At 41.7% G+C, this 22,198-nt stretch overlaps 1 long non-coding RNA gene across 4 annotated transcripts; it reads right to left on the bottom strand.

Moving 5' to 3' along the window:
- Nucleotides 1–51: 51 nt before the first annotated feature.
- On the bottom strand, nucleotides 52–21,129 carry LOC144329211 (uncharacterized). Of its 4 annotated transcripts, none has more exons than XR_013394669.1 (4): nucleotides 20,549–21,129; nucleotides 14,332–14,378; nucleotides 13,236–13,296; nucleotides 52–1,978 (listed from the first exon to the last, which is right to left on the bottom strand). It is a non-coding gene; the product is annotated as an uncharacterized LOC144329211 (long non-coding RNA). The 4 variants fall into 4 exon arrangements; XR_013394671.1 differs by lacking the exon at nucleotides 52–1,978 and adding an exon at nucleotides 10,374–10,858 and having other exon boundaries at nucleotides 20,890–21,124; XR_013394670.1 differs by lacking the exon at nucleotides 52–1,978 and adding an exon at nucleotides 10,380–10,855 and having other exon boundaries at nucleotides 20,549–21,124.
- Between the last annotated feature and the right edge of the window lie 1,069 nt (nucleotides 21,130–22,198).

Below are 22,198 nucleotides of genomic sequence, written 5' to 3'. Positions count from 1 at the left end.
TAGGATCTACTGCATTATTGGGGGAGGGAGACCTTCTCTCTTACAGAAACGAATATGGATGTATGATACAGGATGACCTCTGATAACCTCAGTTGACTCATATAATAGGTGAGGTATTGTGTTAGTTTTGTGCTTGGGATAGTTCCAAACGTGGCTGGATTTCCAAATGAAGCTGCTTATGATTGGATGCAAGACTGGGGTTGCCCAGGTGTATCAGAATGTAGAATTTGGACTGTACCCAGTAATATATCATTACTAGGATAACTAATCTCTTCACTGAGCCTGCAGTTTTTAAAATCTATTAATCTGTGTTTGCATAAAAGATTCTGAAACAAGCAGTAGGATTTGAAGTGGAAAAAGTAAATGGCCAAAGCAACCATACGGTGAGAGCTTTGAAAAACCTTTATTCAGTTTTCTAAAACAAACGTTGGGTGAGTTTTCTGTTCCCCAGGGAGCCTTTTACCATTAAATGTCCATACTAAATATTAGAGACGAGCAAAATGGTTCTAGTTATTCTCTTATTTATTTAGCTCACATTTGTGAATTAAATACCATGCCAATGGTATGCCATTTCAGTCATGCTGAACCAACACGTTTAAACATACAGCAGCTTCATGTGACATTTTTGTCCTGCTTGATGTGACAAAATTTTTAAGAAGCTGTGAGAAGTGGTGAGAATAAATTTGAAATCATCTCAGTCTTGTGTTTTAGATTCACAGACTGATTCTGTTATGCCAGTGGTTGCTACGCAGGGCTATGCCAGGGTCACACGCCAGCCTAATTTAATTGTAATTGCGTGCACTCCCAGCAGCAAAGCAGAAAGCAAAACAATACAAGTAAAAACAAGAGATAACATAGCAATACTAACAGGCACTTCTGCCCGTTCCTAGCATCTCTTCCTCCACCCATCACCAACCATGGGGCTTAAACCAGTGATATGTATGATTGACATAACAGAATCACATTGCATAATTTGACAGTGTCAGTGTTGTTGGACATTCCACCAGTGTAACGGAATTCAGTAGTGATTTTATCTCCTGCCCAGCAAACATGATTCCAGGGTGGGAGTGCATTGTTAATTCTCCAAGGAACAGAGTTTTTCAGACTTTAAAATGTTAACATCTTCTGGATTTAGAGATCCCAAAAGCAGTTTTAAATAATTTCCTTTTTTTCTCTCCCACCCCCTTTATTTGATAAATTCAAAAAGAAACATAACGTAGAATTTGCATTACAAGTTTATAGAAACAATAAAGACCACCAAAGGAAAAAACACTAATAATTTTCCAGTTAACTACAATATCAATCATCTTCCATTCTATTATTCTGCATTTAATATCTTTATACATGACTTCCCATCTACACCTAATGTATTTACCCAATAATTTTCATGGACAATCTATGTTAGCATAAAACTATGTTACTTAACCTCACCTATTTTGCTTCACTTACATTTAATTATTTATATTAAATTTTATATTTAGCCTTTAAACTACCTTTACATCTTCATCACAGTGTGTGGTGCTGGGGGAAAAATCAAGCCAGTTCAATCTTCTCTGTTACCCTGAAATATTACCTTTACATATACATGATGTATAGAAAGTATTTTAATTAATATATACAATTGAAAATGAGGAAAACAAATGAGGAAAGCTTTCTATTTACTATTCACCTTTCATACTAACAGGTTCCACTTTCAAACAAGTCAAGCCAAAAATTAATCTGCAATCAAATTCTCACACCATAGCTTTGTTTTGTAGGTGAAGATATCACATTGCCTTTGGATCCCAACTTCTCCTAATATTTGTGTCCATTCTTTGGGCCAATCTGCACATGCAGGAAAGTTCTGCAATTCTTCGTCTAATTTTTTTAAAATGAAAACACTGAAGATGTGATTGATAGGGAATGAGGCTGTTTAACTGTTTCCTGGCCGTTTGTCTTCTGAAAGTTGGCCTCTTCCATGCCCCAACTGTTTTTCCATCTGTGGAGAAAAAGATGTGAACTCATATCTTCTCCATCATAAAAAATGCCCTGGTTGATCAGACCGGGCCTATCTATTCCAGTATCCTTTTCTCTCAGTGGCAGACCAGATGCCTATGGGAAGACCACAAGCAGGACATGAGCGCAACAGCACTCTCTGCACTTTTGATTCCTTGCAGCTAGCATTCAGAAGCATATTGCCTCCAACACCACCATCGTGACTACTAGCCACTGATAACCTTGTCCTCCATGCAAGAGAGAAGCATCTAATGGGGTCAAGTTTGAGCAGTCAAATAATAGGAAGATATTTACTAGTCCATTTCCTCCACTGCCCCAAATTTCAGCCCTTCATGGCAGCTTTTCATTATTATTTTTTAAGGAGATGAATCACTGAACTGCCCTTCATGTACAATTCAGCCATCTGGCATGATCAGAAGGTAACACTGACATCCCATGAGGATCACAGATGCCAGCACAGCATAAGGCCAGGCACCAGGGGCCCGCTGCCAATATAACTGCTTTGCACCACTGCTAAAATCTAACCCATAACACCTCTGCTGTGGCTATCAGTGCTCCTGCGGTTGCAGCTGCCCACTGCCTTGGAGCAGCAATACGTCATCAAGACACTTTGCTGTAGTGCTGGGAGGGAATACCACCAATGTGGCTTTTGTCTTCCTTGCTGAGTCACTCCACCAGTCTATCCTCTTGTGTGTGAAGTGCTAGATGATGGCTGTTGACTTGCAAGGAAGTGTGTGGAGAGGAATAATTAGAGCTGAGATAAATTGTGATGACATATTAACTGTGAATGTTCCCCATTTGGTGAAAAAAGGACACATTATGCAGACAAGAAGCTAACCTGTAACTTTCTGGATCTCCACTGAGCATGGCATATTTATTAACTTACTATATTACACCCTATATTCCAATTTCGTCTATGATACTCCTGGCAGCAGTAGAGAGAGGGGTACCAGGCAGTCTCTCGTCCAAGCACTGATCAGACCTAGACAAGCTTACCTTTAGCAAGTTTGCTGCATTTGCACCATGCAGAATTTCCCCCAACTCTGCTTAAAAGGAGAAATTCATCATAGGAGTTTTTGTGGTGTTGTTACTGGAAACAATGCCAACTGCTCAATGTGGTTATCCACATACAGTTTTTCCCATGATAGCTGCATGTCCTTTAAAACAGCTCTCGGTTTGATTCAGCATGACTGTGGTTAACCACTTCCAATGCAAATACAGCCTTTTAAATTGTCCATATTAAAGATTACAATAATACGAAGGGCACTGTTAGCTCTGTTATGAACAAAGAAAAAATATTCACTGTTTAATTGATTGATTTAAAGAGCTGTTTATCTCATTTCTCCCTTTCAGGCATATTTTGATGATACATTTTCTACCATATGTATTTTCCCATTCCCTGTACTTTTCTCTCTCAAGGGGAAATTCTGGATTTTTGAAAGCAGATATAACGTGTGCTGGATTATAGCGTTGCATGCTTCTGTGCACATATGCCCTTCTGAAGGTTAGAGAGCTGTTTGCCAGAAGAGAGGAGAGGGTATCATGAACCAAACCTAACGGAATGTCTGACCCTCTGACCACTTTCCTTAGACTGTCAAAGTAATACTGGAGTCTGTTGCCATAAGGGCAGTCTCCATGCAGAGAATTTGGATTTCCTAAAAATCCAAATGATCTGGTCAGAGCCTGGCGCTACTGAACTTTTTCCAGCTCTGTGACAAGTCAGTACCTTCATTATCATCACTTAGCAGCTGTCATTTTTCTAAGTACTGTAGAGATACTAAACAATAACCCTGCCTGCAGGCTCACAATCAAATAGATTCAAAAGGAAGAAGAAATGATGAGGGAAGAGGAAAGCAAGCGCTGGAACAACTGCACATTCCCTGGCTGATGCACAGGGCCAGATTGGCCCCTTGCTATGCTGTTCTTTTCGGAAAGCAGGTTGTGCAGACCCCCAGCTGTCCTGGCAGATGCGAGTAGGTTCTTCCTTTCAGATCTGCAGTGCCAGGGCAACAGACTCTTTTCAGAGCTTCTGATGAGCCTGCAAGATCAGACCAAAAGTCCATCTAGTCTAGCATCCTGCTTCCCACTGGGGCAAATGAAAGGTTCACGGACAGGGCACGAAAACAATATTATGGTGAGTTTGTGGGGGAGGTTGGGCTGTATGTCTGAGTCTTTTCCAATTCCTAGATTCAACTGCTGAAGTAACCAGGCAAAGGCCATAATGGCCCCCTAAGTATGGTTTGTTATGTATGGGCTCTGTACCAGAAAGCAAATGGGTGGGCCCCCTCCCTCAAGGCCAGAGTGGTGTGTTTGAGCTAGAAGCTAGAAGCATGCTACAGGCTAGGCAGCTGAGAGAAAGAGCCATGCTTGATTTCTCCTGGAATCCAAGGCTGTGGCTATGGGGAAAGCAGTTATTATATTTAAAAGTGAGTGAAGAACTGTGGCCCTTACACAGTGAATACTCATTGTGAGAGAGGCCTAAGAACCTTTAACAGACTTACTTTCCATTAAATTTTCTCTACATTTCTTTTTTAAAAACTCCTCTAAGCTAGTGGTTATTACCACGTCATGTAGCAGTGGAGAAAGTACTTTTGTCTGACTTGAGTCTACTGTCAATTAATTACATTAGGTGTCCCTGAAACCCTGAATTCTAAAAAGATCTCTATCCATTTTGTCCAGGTCATTCATAATTTTATGAATGTCCCTCCCTTAGTTACCTTTTCTTCTTCTTTTTTTTACCTTTTACCTTTTTCCCTAAACTAAAAAGCCAAGTTAAGTTGTCGTCCTCACAATAATGTTGTTCCAGTCCTTCAATAATCGTTCTTTACCTTTTCCAGCCCTTCAATATCCTTTCTGAGACAGGGGTGACCAGAACTGTACACAATATTCCAAGAATGGAGCATTTTAACAATATCTCAAAGCAGGGAGGTGAATCTGCAGCAAATATGTGGGTGAGAGCAGGTTCCCAAGCAACTGTATTTTAACAGGACAGGTTGTGTTAACAGCGACACTTGACCATTATTCCAAAGCCAGAAAATAAAATCATTAGATAAATATCTCCCTCATGATAATAATTGTTAGCCATGTCCCCATGACATGCCAGGGAGGTTTTAGGACAGCAAAAACTTAAATACTCAGGGACAAAGAATGTTTAAACTAACTTGGGAGTGGAAGTGCAATAAGGAGGTGGAAGGGGAAACAGTCTGCAATGCACACTGGCAGTTGGAGAGACAAGAGAGGGGAAGGCAGGAGCTTGCGTGACAGGCTGTCTTCCCAAAGTAGGAGGGGAAAAGGAGGGGGAGGAGAAGCTTGGTATTTTCCCAGAAAAGCTGATAGCGGGTAAAACAGAAAGGAAGAGCTGAACACTGAGAAGGGTGGAACAATGGGTGGGGCTGGATTGGTTTCCTATATACCCATTTGTAGCTGGGATGACCAGCAGGCAAACTTGCAGGAACACAGACAACTCTGGTTTCAGGATTTAGGAGGGACCTCTAGTCTAGTGAGTCTCTCTAACCTAAAAGAGGAGGGCCACGCAAGCTGAGAATTTCCTTAGCTGATCTCATTGGATAATTTGTGAAAAGTGGAAGTGATATCACATTTAGGTTGCTGGACCCTCTGTTTGTTTTGGGACCCTGGGAAATGTCCAATCCTGCCACCCTCTGGAACTGACCCTAAAAACTGAGCCAAGAGGGCTGAAACCTTGTAATATGCTGGATTCCAGAGTTCCTGAATAGTAGAAACATCTGTGCTCCAATAAGGTTTTAGGAAATGGGAAGTCTTTTCAATTTGGTGCTGTAGCAAAAACACTATGCAAAGTGTTGTGTGGTGCGTGTATTGGGGTGGGGGGTGACTGTTGATAAAGACAGCCCTCTGCACATTTCAAACATAGACTCTCTTATTTAGAAATATTGTTACATGCCACCCATAACAATATACTTTGGTTTTCACTGTATGAAAACACAATTTGATTTATAAAATATTTTGTAGGGCAGATTTCGGAAGCATACTCCTAGTTTCCAGGATCTGAAGTAAAGAATTAAATGTGGATTCATTCTCTGCTTGTGTGTGTGTTTTAGTGTGGTGACTGCCTAGGAATTTAATGTGCTTTACTCATAATAAAAGAATCTCTAGCATACTATTGGGCTATGAAGTATTTCAGTACTTGCCTGTAGGCCTATTCATTTTGAAGTCTAGTCACTCTTCTGCTCAGCTAACAACATTGTTTACCACAAAAGGTTCAGCAAAAACTATTGCTAAAATTACTCAGTGGTCAGTCATGTTTCTTCAAATTAATTTTCAGACTGAGTAAGCTGCCTGCTGTGAGAAGATTTGAACAAAATGTTGCAGAAAGTCTGTACTGCTTGACACATGTTTCTAAGGACCTTTTAATAAACAAATGATACATTAACATATATTTTTCTTTATGTACCGAATGATTTAAAGTTACATACTTTGCTTCTTTTTACCTGGAGCTTGTTGCAATATTTTTAGCAAATATCTCTAGTGGATAAATTATTATACAACTAGAAAGAGATAGCAGTAAAAGAAATTTGCCTCATGGTAAGTAATGCAAGCAGCTCTTTATTACAGAAGATGTTGTTATTAGCAAATCTTAATCCTATGAATATTTTTGACTGCCCCCTCTCTATGCAAAAGTCAGATATTCATTTTTATGAGTCAGTATACTGGACACAGCATCAGGGTTGAGATTGTTGTCGTCAGACCCACACAAAAAAGCAATGACTGGGTGCTCAGGCTTCTGTGTAATTGGGATAATTATTTCTGTGATATGCAACAATTATTCCAATCTGCATTATATTGCTTACTGAGATGTCTGTGTTGTATGAATGGGGAACAGAATGCACAATTAGCCTAATTGCACCTAATATGCATCCAGTGGGCAACAATGATTGAGATCTGCATTGTGAAAATCATATATTGACTCCTGTGAACAATGTCCTGAACACTATCATGGTGGGGAAATGAAGGTTTTTGACATTGTTAGGAAAAAGTCAATAGGTGCATATTAAATGCTACTAAATGCAAATTAGCTAATAGTTAATTAACTCTCTCCCCCCCCCCCGAACTTACAAATGTGGTTAATGGGGCACCATATCACTGTTAAGAGAACAGCTTCTGTTCTGTATAAGTTGTTATAAGCTATGGTTCTGGTTAATATAAAGCAGTATGATCTGGTGCATGCATTTATTACCAGCCTTATGAAAGATGGCTTGGAGTTCACAGGTTGGTACAGAACAGTCTGTATATGTAATAATATATGTTATAATATTTACGAATGTGAAAGAGTTGCCAGTTCTCCAGACAGGAGACTTTTAAGATCCCTAAATTAGATTCGTGTTCAACTTTATTTTTTTATTATTTGTATTTTCCTGTCTCTAGTGTGCTTTACTTCCAAAATTAGATTTTAGCTTGCAAACCACTACACAAAAGACTTCTATATGCAAGCACTCCTCAGTTTCTCATACCCTGCCCATCACTCTGCTGAGAGCTCTGCTATAGACATCACAGACCCCGATCATCCTGACATTGTTTCCTCCGGCTGAGAGCTTGCTCACTCTCTGATGTGCTATAAAGGGAGAGCAGTGGGTAGCCCTCTGTCATTGTCAGGGCTGGGTTGTAGGCAGCAGTCTGAGGGGAGCCAGGAACCAGTAGCTGTGTGGGATGGAGCCAGTAACCAAGACTGAAGAGTAAGTCGGAACCAAAGGACGAAACAGGAGGCAGGATCAAGAAAAGCAGCCCAGAATTCAGGGCTGAAGGACAGTCAAAGGATACAGGAATGTCACATAATCCAGGAAGAACTTGTTGACCAAGCAAAGCTTAACCAGAACATGAGACCCTTTTATACTCCTCCTTGTCCAGGTGGATCCTAAAGTCAGTCAGAGTGGGTCCGAGGATCCTAAATTGCATGGGTAGAAGCTGCAACATGCAATTCAGTAGCTCATCAACATGAGACCTAAAGCTCCAGCAGTTCATGAAGCTGGGTTGTCCAGAGCCCTGTACTGACTGTATTCAAGCAGTCTGTAACCATAAAAGTGCCAAGGCCAAGCTGTAATCTTGGATGGCTGTGCTGAATTCTGATATATTCTTTATAGTCAGTAGCTGAAGAGGAGAAGTGTGATCTTAACATTCAACAAACCAAAGGTGCTGCTCTGTTGGCCAGACAAAGGCAGGAGGCCAGATTTCTTCTATTTTTACCAGGCCTGACCAAACCAGAGAGACTTTGTACTGCCTATCAGGTGCAGTAACTAATCTTGAACATCCCTGTTCCCTTCAACACCTGGAGGAGGGCTCTGAGGCACGAGATTAGTAGAGCTTGGGCTAGGATGCAGCTTGAGATTCTAGGAGTCTCAAAATCCCTGACAATAAGAATACAGTATGTGCAAGCTGAGCTGTATTGATTAGAAAGCATGTTTGTCTTTAGGGACATTCCTCAACATGTAGCACAATCTATGCAGATGCTGGTCCAGATAAAGGAGTCACCATGCATCTAGTTACTTGGATTCTCCTATATTGATAGAGTGATCTCTAGAGGCTGTGTAATGCAATATGCTTTGTGTTATGTACTGAAGTTCTCACCCTGGGCCAGCAGGAGGATACTGTAGATAGTTATGCAAATAAGGGATCGAAAGTGACGTTCAGTGATTGGATAGTTTTAGAAAATTGTTACAGTTACGTTGTACTGGAGCTCTATATAAGCAGGCTGACTGAACTCTTCAGTTCAGTTCTGTTCTGGCCTGTGAATAAACAAGAGCTATTTGAAGAATCGCTGTGTCATCTGATATGTTCACCCACAACTTAACACTTTGTGCAGTTTGTCCATACTTGTGAAGCTCATCTTCCTGCTGTGAGTGTGTTTAACTGAGGTGCTGGGAAATAAAGATGTTGATTTGTAAACTAAAACCAAATTTATTTTTTTAAAAACCAATGCTGAAGTCCAGACATTGCTGGCTAAAATCAGTGTCTGTCCAAAATTTATAGAGCGGTTATGTCATAGCTTCATTAAGTATGATGGGCAAAAGAGAGGATCTAATTGGAGTGCAGGAGCTCACCATGGTTTTCTTTAAGGTGACTCTTGTTTCATCCTCTAATATTGATAATACTTCTGTATTACTCGTTATGCCACCATACCATAGAAAAACCTGTGTTTTCCAGGATTTTAGCTCTATTTTCTCTGAAGTGCTGAAGTCTTAACAATAATTAATATGTCATTTTATTTACTGGTTCCTTCTCTATCTTCTGGCAAAGGTACTGGGAGTGTACTGCAGCATAACAATTAAAGCAAGCCTAATCAATTTCAATTTTTAAAGAAGTTAGGGATTCAGAAACATCCCAAAATTTTAACTCCAAAGGGGTTGGGCTTTTGTGGGCAGCCAGGTAGTCATGTGAGCTGGGCTTTAAGCATCTCACCCTTCCATTTCAGGTCATAATGTCCTCACCCTTCTTCCATATTACCTGATACACTGAGTGGTTCAATAACTTGTCCTTGAGTGATACTCAGCTTGACCATGTGAATCTTGGGGGTAAGAGTGAGGGAGACCCTGAAGGAGGCCTCAGATAAAGACTATGTACACGCTAATCTGTTTGCAACAGAAAAATGTAGGTGTTTTTTCTGCCAATACGGAACTGTTCATGCTAGTTCTCAGAATGCTTTCAATCTAGATTGCTTCTAGATCTTGCCATCCACAAAGGGGTGTGTGGTTACTTGATACACATTTGGAAAAAAAACCCTCCCCTTTATTAGGTTATTCATGTAGGAAGTGTGAATTGTAATCTTGCTGTACACTCACTCCCTCAACATCACTGAGTTAGTGTGACTACACCTGGCCCCAATTGCCAGGGCCACTTAACATCTGTTTTCAAATGGACACACTGCAGAGTAATGCAGACTCAACCTGCAATGCATTTTTATTTATGGACTGAAACCATTTTCTCAAGAAGTGCTTTTCAGGGGCAAAAAAGATGCAGTAAATTTAGATTGTGTGTGGACTACATGGGGGGGTAGTCATTCTCCATTGATTCTAGAACAAAATGTTGTGTCTGCACAGCCAAAGTCATGTGAAGCTAGTTAAATTCTGGCCAGGAAATTATTTTCTATTACTGTCATTTAAGCGGGGGGGGGGGGGGTTTCACTTTAAGAAAATTCAGTTGTTGTGAATGTAGTTTGCTTTACCAAGCTTTAACCAAATCCAGACTTTTGTGGGGACGGAATAACTTGGCTTAACGCTTAACAAATAGCTGAAAAATCTTATGCATGTCCCCATCCCACCCCCACCTGCCCTGCCATTGAGGCCCAGTGTAGAAAAGCTGAAATCCTGAACAGAAACCATTTCTTCCTGTCCCGTTCCATTAGAAAAGTAAATAAATGACACAAAGCTGTTTATTCTCACAAGACCTCCAGTCCATTCTGTTGTGCAAACGTGTTTGGATAACGCTGATGAGCTGTCTACAGGACTGACCCACTTTTCATCCTCCAGAAGTGGATAAATTAATATTGTGGGGTTTATAAAGGATAAAGTGTCAGAGAAACCCGATTGCTATTTTAAACATATGAAATTGCAAAAATTAGCACATGATGACAATGGAAGCAATAACTCTGAATTGCAGCAAAACATTTTATATTTAGTCTCTTACTTGGTGGGGAGGGGACTCAGTTTGGTTAAACAAGTAACATTTTGATTTGGATTGAAAACTAGCTTGATATATTATAAGTGGGGAAAATCATGACTTAAAAATAACAACCCAAACTTTGTAGCCTTCCTTCATTGGCATAATAACATCATCTCAGGGCCATATTCAATCTATTTGAAGGTCTTCTCTTTTCTTCTCCTGGAAGCAAATTCTGCTGGGAGTCAACAGAGACAACTTCCACTTAAATGCATTGATGCCTGAGTTAAACATCTTAAAGCATCCATGGTACAACAGTTTTCATCTATAGTTTAACTATTTTTAGCAAAGTTTACCCAATTATGAGTGGAGAATTATTCTGCATTTTAAAAGCCTTTGGCAAAATATTTTATAAACTGCTATTACTTTTGTGAGGTTTGTTGAGTAGAAAAGGAGTACAATCTAATAATTTACTTTCTTACTGAAACTCAGGCAATGCAAATGAGAGTAGGATTTTTGTCAGATTTGAGAATCTCAAAGGACACCCTGTTTCCTTTTTATGTATTGCCCTCATTACACCCAGTTGGCATCCTGTTCATGCTATCAGTTTTAATCAATACATATAAGGTATGCTAAAAACAAACAAACATTGTAGTTGATGGGTGCAAGGAGATTTTCACAGCAGCAGCAAGAAACACATAAAATGTAATCCATGGAAATTTAGGGATATCTAAATCCATTGAAGTGGGACGCGGGTGGTGCTGTGGGTTAAACCACAGAGCCTAGGGCTTGCCGATTAGAAGGTCAGTGGTTTTGAATCCCTGCGATGGGGTGAGCTCCCATTGCTTGGTCTCTGCTCCTGCCAACCTAGCAGTTCGAAAGCATGTCAAAGTGCAAGTAGATAAGTAGGTACTGCTCCGGCGGGAAGGTAAACATGCGCTGCTCTGGTTCGCCAGAAGCGGCTTAGTCATGCTGGCCACATGACCCAGAAGCTCCTTCAGCCAGTAAAGCAAGTTGAGCACCGCAACCCCAGAGTCGTCTGTGACTGGACCTAATGATCAGGGGTCCCTTTACCTTTACCTAAATCCATTGAAATATGTGGGACCTGGGTGGTTATTTCCATATTAATTCACTGAGACTTTTCAAACACGCTTACTTTTCTCCAGATTGCATCCACAGTATGTACCGTAAATCTTCAACAATATTTAGTTGAAATCAACCTCAACTGAAATCACTGGGGCCTATTTCCAAGTAGGCATGTTCAATTTAGGGTAGCAAAATACACAAGGTGGAGAGCAAAGGGTACAAAGAGGAGTCCTTTTTACAATGCATTTGGAGGGGGGTAACAATTGCTTGATGCAATTTCATATAACCTCCCTGCAAACAAATCAGGATGAATGCTCAATAAACAGAACATCTGGAAGGGGAGGGGGTTTGTTGGGAAAGAGCACCAGAAGAACTTTTATTACACAAACTGAATTTGCTAGCATGTGATGGAATCCCACTTGAAAACAGCATCAGTTGCTAGGTCTACCAGTTGAAAAATGGCAGGAAAAAAGGTAAGGTTAAGCACTTAATTTCCAATCTCTTCACTGTTCACTGTCCTTGCCTATGAAAGTTTACACCCCAATAATTTGTTATAGCCAGTTTAGATGAAATATTAATTGTGCGAGTGCTATCAATGTGTGTGTTTTTTGTTCTGTTAATAATGGTCTCCCTTTTCTTGCCATGGCCCAAACAAAAATGTTCTCTCTAAAGCTGCTATTTGCATTTCAAGGGAATTTCCACTGGTGTGAAGACAGAATTTTCATTGATGCTATTGTCTCCATCCCAACATTGCAGAGGCTTCCTCTTAGCAACTATGTAGCTCAGGAGTCCCCAAACTAAGGCCCACCGGCCGGATAAGGCCCAAAGGACTTGTTTATCCGGCCTGTGATGGCGCCTGCTACCGCCACCCGCTCATACCAGCGCTGTGCTGCACAACTGCCCACTTCCGGGTTGGAGGAGCACCGGAAATAGTTTGTGCGCATGCACAAGCGTTATTTGCACATGTGCGTTATTTCCGGTGCACATCCAGGTTGGAGGAAGCCCATGCACATGCGCTCCTCTGACCTGGAAGTGCACTGGAAATAGCGTGTGTGCACGCGTATGGGCACGTGCTCCCCGCCCTCTGGCCCACCGCGTGATCGGCGCTGGAGGCACTGGCCCAAGGCGCTGTAAGTTTGCTGACCCCTGATGTAGCTCGATGGCAGAGCATCTCCTTTGCTTGCAGAAGGTCCCAGGTTCAATCCCTGGCATCTCCAAGTAGGTTTGGGAAAGACCCCTGCATAAATCCCTGAAGAGCCAATGCCATTGAGTGTAGATAGTGCTGAGTTAGATAGACCAGTGATCTGATTCAGTTTAAGGCAGCTTCCGATGTACTTACATAACAAAAAAGTGCATATTAATTACACCCATGCAATGGAAGTTGCATGGTCCTAATGAGTCATAGAGTGTAGACCAGCCAGAGATGATCACTCAGCCCTACGCTATTGTATGTATGTATACTGCCTTTCAGCTGAAGATCACAGGGTGGTTCATAACATAAAAACAAAAAATATATAATAATGACTTACTTTCAGGTACTCAGGTTCCAGGACAAATAAGCACCTTGGGTGACACTGACAGCCAAGACATCTGGAAGGTTCAAAGGAAAGGTTTGGTGCCTCCCTCACTGATGTTGCCAAAACCAGGAGAAAGTTGCAGATCTGATCATCTTTATACCAGCTGATGATGCCAAAATGTTCTTTGTGTCAGATGAATATTTTTATCTCTAATATTATTATTACTATTTATTAAATGTATTAGTTGCTTTTTTCTAAGACAACTCAAAGTGAATTACAATACAGTACAGCTAAGGTGAAGCTCATCAAAAACTTGTTTGCCAGTTTTCAGCAGAAGTCAGTTATGGACAGCACTGATTGGTCCTGCGACATCACAAAACCATCTCCCTTTCATTGCTGATGCAGTGCTATACCTTAAAAAACAAACTACTATTGTGCTTCTTAAGACAAAATACATGGACAAACATATATTTACTAATTTAAATCTACAGGCCAAACTTTAAAAATAAAATAGGTGAGGTGAGGTGAGATGAGATGAGATGGGTGGAATGAGGAGTAAAATTGATGGCGAATGGATCAGAATGAGAATCTTTGGTGTATATGTCTGCTTTTGCAGAAAAGGCAAATGGAAGCCACTCACCAACAGCAGAAAAGAATGTGGATTATATCCAATGTTAACTCTACTCAGGGTAGACCCTTTGAAATTCATAGACATGACCATCTTAGATGCATTAATTTAAACAGATCTACTTTCGATAAGACTAGCACCTGAATGTTTGCACCTGAGTGTTTCCATAAATCCTTTTTTGAACAGTTGATCAGTTATTTAAACAGCACAGAAGCTGGTTTAAAAGCAGCATCTTTCTCAGACAGCACAAACTGCCAGAGTCCCAAAATGATGTCACCCTGCTTGGATTAGTCACTGCCTGCAGCGAGCTCAGAAGTGCCAACTGCTATTAAGAATATTGGGTTGACCCTCTTTTCCATCCTTATGCTAGCAAGATTGTCATTGAAAACAATGGGAGTTCTGAGGGTGGGGGGAGAACAGAAGGAATAGTCTCTTTATTTTAAATAACTGTCACTGTGGCTTCTATGAATAGCAGCTTACCTTTCACTTCTCAAGGCTAGCCATTGATAACTTCCAGGTGTTACAGTCTGCAGTGGCAAAAAAGAAAAAGAAAACAATTGAGTAACTGGGTACAGAGGCAGAGGATGGGGAGAATACATCAAATAAATGTGCTGCCTTCCAGAAGTGCTGCCTTCCAATCAGCCCCAGGCATCATGACCAATGGTCAGGGGTGATGGGAGTTGTAGTCAAATAACATCTGGAGGGCACTACGTTGGCCATCCCCGTCATAGAGTCATCCGTCTGACACATACCAGTCAAACTTTCTCTTCCTGTACTTGCTACTTTTTATCCAACATGGGCCTTTCTTTTCCTGCCTGTGTTATTTAGATTGCAAGTAGGGTGCAGTACAGAGACTTGCAGACTCCCCGTACTGAATAAATGTTTAAGAACAGCAGCAAAACACAGATGGGGCAGGTATATCAGGCTAGAAAGCGATGAAGATGCTGTTTGTTTAAAGACACTGTTTTGTGCCTTAGGCATGTTCCACTCAAAAACCCATTGAATGTTGCTCGAATGACAAACATCACTGAAGTGAATGTGGCTGCAACAGGAGCAGGGCTTAGCAGCTGGAAATCAAAATGAAGGTGAATTCTAATGGTTCTTTTTCACTGTAACATATTGCAGTCCCGGATGATACCAATATCAGATATCTTCCATCCATGTGTGTTGACCGAGACTAGTTGTCCCAAGGTAGAAGAAGATAAGCTGTAGCTGTCTGAATCTGCTGTTAGCTGCAAAACATGGGATTTGGCTTTTTAAAAGGAAAATGAGACATTTCATCACTGTTTTTTGGATGGTGTGGAGTAAAAAAATGGGCAGGAGAAAACAATGAAAGAGCATGGTAATCAGGCCCCATTATATCATATAAAAGTTAGCAAACAAGAAAAGGGGAAAATGTGTTTTTAAAAAAACAGCAGGAAAGCTAGAGCCATTCACTCTGTATATTTGAAAGAGTTTCAGTGTATCTGGAAAGTAACATTATTTCTATATCAGTCTAGTTTTTGAAACTGATGCCTGAATATTTTCTGCCATAATAGCACCTGTTTCAAGGCCTTTGCCTTGGGCAGGCTTAGCCACCCACCCCTTTGTGATCCATTGTTGTAGCCCAAGGTCTCTTGAAACAATGGGAATTGTGCAATGCAGATGGAAGCAGGACTGAAGGTTTTCAGCTAGAAGTCAGGTGCCTTCAGCAAGAGCAAGAAAAAGGCAGGCTGGCTGGAGCATTTTGCAGCACAGCAGTTCGTGTTTACAGAGACATGAATGTGAGCAACAGTTCAAGATTAAGGTCGGGACCACTCAGCAAGCTCACAACCTGTCCATTTTTCTAACACTATTATAACAGTTTTCCATAATTGCCTAAAACACATTTTTTTTTTTTTGCTTTCTTTCTTTCTTTTTTTAAAAAAGAATGGGGTAGCTTTTGCATTGTTTCCTGCAAACATGATCAGCTAATTTTAAAAGAGGAAGAAAGGGGAAGTCATCCTTATCTCATTTACATGGATGTGAGTTTCTGTTCACCCCACCCCCACCCCGGCCCACTTACTTGAAATTAAATTCTCAGGAGAAATGTACTTCTTGATATAAGAGGAAATAATTTCTGGACAACAGCAGGGAATATAACTAAGGCTCTTCCAGACATTTTCTAATGTGAAGAATATACATTCAATTACACAAGAAATGTCTCGTGTATTATACTTTCTTTGCTGTTGTATGGGGATAGAGAGTGTTCTGTTCCACAGGCAAGGCGTATAATTTGCCAGGGTTTTGAGTTCTGACCAGTTTACAGTATGTTAGATTCAGACTGTATGATCTCAACAGGAGAGCACAGAAAGGGAACAGACACAGAGGATCAGAAGCAGTCAGGGAACATTAACTGCATACATGCATAATTATTACTACAGTGACCTGATGGAAATTCCGCAAGGATTTCAGAAATACTTCTCATATCCTTAACTCTAGCTGTGTGACTGCTCAGCTGTAATATGAGGTATATAAAGAATCAAATCCTTTTATTTTCGTGTGTGTGTGTGTGTGTGTGTAGCACACTTCCCACAACTAATATGAAAATTAAATACAAACAAATGACCATTTATTTCTACAGGAACATTACCATACCTTGACAAACTGTAGAGCTATATAAAATTCAACAGAACATTTTTATATCAGCTGAAGCATAGAAGCTGCACGACCACAAAAGAATGCAATATTAAACTGTTTTGATTACTCCCTGTTCTGGTCTTTGTGTATATTTTAATTTGTTCTAATAGAAAAGTGTTTATTCACCAGGACTAAACATTCAGGCACTTCATGCATACCATGTATCATGGTGTATATTTTGACCAATTAAACAATTACATGACAATTTAGTGCTGCTGATGGATCAGATCAAAGCATTAAATGTGTGAAGTGTCTACAGATGCTAATATTAATAAATCACAATCCACTTGTCCATAGCTTTATGCTAGCCTGCCTCCACATAAGGTCAAACTAAAAAAGTTTTCTGACAAGTGCTGCATGTTTCCTTCTTTCTGTCTTGTTTCTGTGGCTGAATTTAGGCTAAGCTAAATGTTTAACAGAAGCAATGCAGAAAACCAAACAAAAAAGAAATCTACTAATTTAGCTTTAAAATAAAAGTTAAAGTGACAGAAGTGCCTTTAAATTGTGCAATAATCCTTCCAGTCCTTTTGCATCCCAAAAGACTACAAATGTGACCAGACACTGCAAAATGGCAAGTTGTTTATCAGTAGTCTGTGTTCCAAAGCGACACCTGTAAATTCCTTCTCTTTTTGCATCAGCAGAATTAAGATATCTATAAAAAACCCTCCAAGCCACTTTTCTGCATATTAATGCATAAATATGCATAGCAAAATGACCTGTCCCTCACCTTGAAGATGAGATACATTGCATCAGATTCTTCCCTGCCAATCTAGCTATTTTCTGTAGGATGTAGGAAATCTCTGCTTCATACCAACAGGGAATGATACCAGGGTGTTTGTTTTGTTGTTTTACAGTTAAAACATGGGCATTTAAGCCTTTGCTATCTCTTAGGCATTCAACTCACTTCAAGGATGCAGTGAAACAACAGCAATTTTCTAATGTCTATAGTAAAGGTAAAGGTAAAGGTACCCCTGCCCGTACGGGCCAGTCTTGACAGACTCTAGGGTTGTGCGCCCATCTCACTCTAGAGGCCGGGGGCCAGCGCTGTCCAGAGACACTTCCAGGTCACGTGGCCAGCGTGACATCGCTGCTCTGGTGAGCCAGAGCCGCACACGGAACGCTGTTTACCTTCCCGCTAGTAAGCGGTCCCTATTTATCTACTTGCACCCAGGAGTGCTTTCGAACTGCTAGGTTGGCAGGCGCTGGGACCGAATGGCGGGAGCGCACCCCGCCGCGGGGATTCGAACTGCCGACCTTTCAATCGGCAAGCCCTAGGCGCTGAGGCTTTTACCCACAGCGCCACCCGCGTCCCTTAATGTCTATGAGATGTACGTAAATGTGATTAGCTCCTCCCTACTATAGCTTCTTGAAAGTTAATTGTTTCTTTTATACCCATAAATGACTTTGGGAACCGTCTCTCACACAGTGATTCTGCTGTACACGCATACTATTACTTGAAAATAAAACAAATATATTATTTAATTGAAAATGCTTCCATTTACAACCGATTTTTTTAGAATTAACATGCCAGGCTACAGTCCCAAGGGTATAGAAACACCCCAGGCAGAGGTGCAACTAGGGCTGAGCCCCAGAGCCAAATTCCACAGCCCCCAGAACACTAGGTGCCCCCAAATAACCTTGCAGAGTGCAGTGCACAGGGCCCGCGGCAACACCTGGATTAGCATTCTGGGGCCCACTGGGACTGATGCTGGTCACTGCAGCTTCCTTCCTTCCTTCTTAAGTTTTAAAAATATTTTATAAGGCAACCAGCCAGGCATGTACATGGTTACAGAGACTTTAAATAGATTATCCCTTTTTAAAAGAACAAAATGGTGCTTATTCCTCAGTACATATGCAGCAGAAGCAAACTCCATTTTATTCCAGTAGTCATGATGGTGCTATGATTTAAGGAATGTTGGAGCAGTTGGGTAGCATGGAATGGTGGCAAGAGGGGGAGAAGAGGAATGTTAATTGTGGGCTTTACAAATGAAGTCAGAAGTCATACATATGGCTATCTAAAGCCCCTACCTGATGAAAAACCATTATCGTATTGGCCTGAATATAAGCCACACTTTCCCCCCAAATTCCAACCGTGAGTGCGACTTATATTCGCGACCTTACAAAAATTATTCAGTATGCAGCCAGGAGCGTGGGGCAAACAGCACCAGGAACGTGACAAAGCGGCTCCCGCCTCGCTCGTAGTCCCCCATCTATGAGATATGAGGCATGCCTATTATTGGCAGTTTCCAAACACAATTGAATACATTTTTGTTTCAACAGCCTTTCCTAGCTGAATGAATGAGTTTCTGCCATGGGTGTTTATTTTGTTTTTTAGACATATTTACGTTTGTGGTTATAAAAAATGTTTTAATTGTACACTGCTTTGAGGTGTGGAAGGCTAATAATAATAATAATAATAATAATATACACATTTCATTGTGAGGCCAATTTAACTTAATAGGACTTCTGTCTAGACATGGATAGGGTTGTGCTGAAAGAAGTCTTGAAGAAACTACACCAGTCTCTGATATTATCTGTAAAATGGGAATAGCAGTGACCTTCTTTATGGTATCATTGTAAGGACAAACAAAAGACAACAACAACAGATTACAAAGTTGGGTATTTTGTTTTATAGCTAGAACCTGGTTCTAAGTTTATAATCCAAGAGTTCCAGGTATCATCTCTATTCTCCCAGTTTATATAATAAATAACTTCTTGAAGATCCAAAGTGGTGACTGGATTCTGTCATCAGAAAGATATGTGGGTGAGTAAGAATTTCTGTGTATCTTGTAAAACAGCTCGGCACTTGTACGTGCATGTGTAGAACTGCAAATGATTTTATTAGATTCTTGGGAATGTGTGCCTGCTTATCTAAGAGGGAAAAGTGAACTAAGAAGAAATATCTGTCTCCTGACTTCAGCCTTGCCTGCCAAGCTTTAAATGTTTCTTTGTGTATGTTTTCTTTCTTTCTGAAGTGTATGCTGTCTCATCTCCTTCAGTAAAACTGTTAAGCATTGGAGCACACTTCCAAATAACTGTATCGTGAAGAGGAACAGAAGAGGAGAATGTATCCTGTACTGTGACCCAAATGTACAGGGCCGGGATGGAAAACCTGAGACCCAGCTCCCAATCAGCCCAAATGAGCAGGGCCAATGGTCAGGGATGATGGGAATTGTAGTTCAAAACATTTGGAGGGCACTACGTTGGCTACCTCTGGTCTAAAATCTAGTCAAATATGGCCAAATAATACCTTCAAGGAATTCACTGGACATACCCACCCCAGGTTGATTATCCTGATAGCTGGACCAAGATCACCCAGTGATTCTGTTGCACAGCAGCAGAATACAGGAACAAGCGTAAGCCTGCCAAAATTGTGCACACAGCCCATTTACAGTGCCTAGTAACACTGCACCAAAAAAGTAATACCCTGCAAAGCAAAAGGTGTAGAGAGGCGGCTAAGGACCTAGTAAATACAGTGGTACCTCAGGTTACATACGCTTCAGGTTACATACGCTTCAAGTTACAGACTCCGCTAACCCAGAAATAGTGCTTCAGGTTAAGAACTTTGCTTCAGGATGAAAAGAGAAATCGTGTTCTGGCGGCGCGACGGCAGCGGGAGGCCCCATTAGCTAAAGTAGTGCTTCAGGTTAAGAACTGTTTCAGGTTAAGAACGGACCTCCGGAACGAATTAAGTACTTAACCCAAGGTACCATGATGCATTAAATACAAAGCATGTTGTGAGTGATTATCCTCAAACACAGCGTGCAGGAAGGGGAGGTTTAAGCCTTCACTCACGAAACTTCATATCGGTGAAACTTGTTGTGGAGGTGGGGGTGGGGAGTGATTAGCAAAATCAATCCTCCTGGCAAACAGGGAATATCCCCTTACTCAGGGGTCAGCAAACTTTTTCCACAGGGGGCTGGTCCACTGTCCCTCAGACCTTGTGGGGGGTTGGACTATATTTTTGGGAGGGGAGTCCCCCCCCCCAACTCTCCCCTCCCTTCTCCACAGCACCGGATGAGCCCCGGTGGCTGCTTACCTGTGCCTTGCGAGCGGCAGGAGCTGGCGGTGGCGGAGGGACCTTGAGCGGCATGAAAGGGCTGGCTCTGGAGAGGGGCTGCTTAAAAAGGCGCTCAGTCAACAAAGCCCACCCCCCTTCCTCCTCTAGGCAGGGCAGGGAGAAGGCAGGAGGGAGGGAGAGAGGAGGTGCCACCGTGATGTGTGTGTATGTGTGTGGGGGGGCGGAATGGTGCAGCTCAAACGATCAAAATCCCCACGCTGATCAACGTGGCGATTTCCGGACCGTCCATGGGCTGGATCCAGAAGGCAATTGGGCCGGATCTAGCCCCCAGGCCTTAGCTTCCCGACCCATGCCCTTACTCATATTTAGGACATTCCACAACTTTCCTCAGCAGAGTTTCTTTCTTTCTTTTTAGAAATATAAGTGGCTCACATAAATGTAAACTAAGCTTTAGTAATAAAGAAAACGGTAACAAAATAACATAATGAGAGAAACTAAATACAACAGCGTGAGGCAAGTCTGAGGCAAGAAAAGAAGAAGAGACAGTTGGTCCCTCTTAACTGAAACTTAACGGAACACACTGAAGGGAGGGGCTGATTCCGGAGCATAACAAACAAGCCCCGCCCACCAGATAACAAACATTCTGCTGATCAAATTAGGCCCCAGTGTTTTTCTTACAGGTTTAAACCTTCACTCACCAACCTTCATATCGGTCAAAATCCCCCCACATGGCAATTAGCATTGAGGGGAAAATTCCAACAGATGCCCATGGGTTCTGTTTTGTAAGACGCAGGTGGTACAGTGTAACCAAAGTGCTGTCCTGCGTTGATCTCTGAAACTAAGCCTAAGGAAAGGAAATGGCCAGTCAGATATCAGGGCAATCTGGAAAAACAGGGTCTATAGAAGAAGCTGAAGGCGATCACAGAAAGACCTATCAAGTGCAGGCTTGCTCTTGTAGCAAGGTAATGAGACAAAGACAGGGTCAAACACAGCGAAGCAGTCAAAGAGCAAGCTGAATGCTTCTCAGCAAAGTCAGACCCAAAAGTCAGACCCAAAAGTCAGACCCAAAGTGGGTCAGCCCACTCCTGAGGCAAGGTGAGGCAACTGCTTTGGGCACCAGGATCCACAAGGGCAGAAAAGCCGGCCTCCAAGGAAAGCACTGCCTGCCACTGCTGCGATGACAGCGCCAGCTGCAGTGTACTCCATGGAGGCTAGATCTGCCACCTCGTTGGCAGCCCCCATCATACTGCCTCTACAGTGGTCTCTCAGCAAAAAGGAGGTGCTGCTGGTCTCTCCCCCCGGATGAAATGATGGGGCTGTCCTCTGGGGTCTCTTGGGCATTGCACCCACTTGATGTAATTCAGGGTGGGCCCTTTCTCCCACCCACAATGGCTTTTGATTCCCACTTCAACCATTGGTCAAGGTTGTTTTACTGTATTTTAATATTTGGTTGGAAGCCGCCCAGAGTGGCTGGGGAAACCCAGCCAAATGAGCGGGGTATAAATAATAAATTATTATAATATTATTATTGTTGTTGTTTCGACCCCACAATCCTTGTTCTCAATATAGATATTTAGTCCCCCTTGTTCCCAATGTAGATCTTCACTCACTCCTTTCCACCATTTTGTGGTTTACCTCAGGTGCCAAAAGGTATTGGGCCAGCCTTGG

Source organism: Podarcis muralis, chromosome 11, assembly GCF_964188315.1.
Source record: "Podarcis muralis chromosome 11, rPodMur119.hap1.1, whole genome shotgun sequence".
Lineage (NCBI taxonomy): Eukaryota > Metazoa > Chordata > Lepidosauria > Squamata > Lacertidae > Podarcis > Podarcis muralis.
The sequence above is the reverse complement of the archived record's forward strand: the minus strand, read 5'-3'. Positions and strand labels throughout refer to the sequence as shown.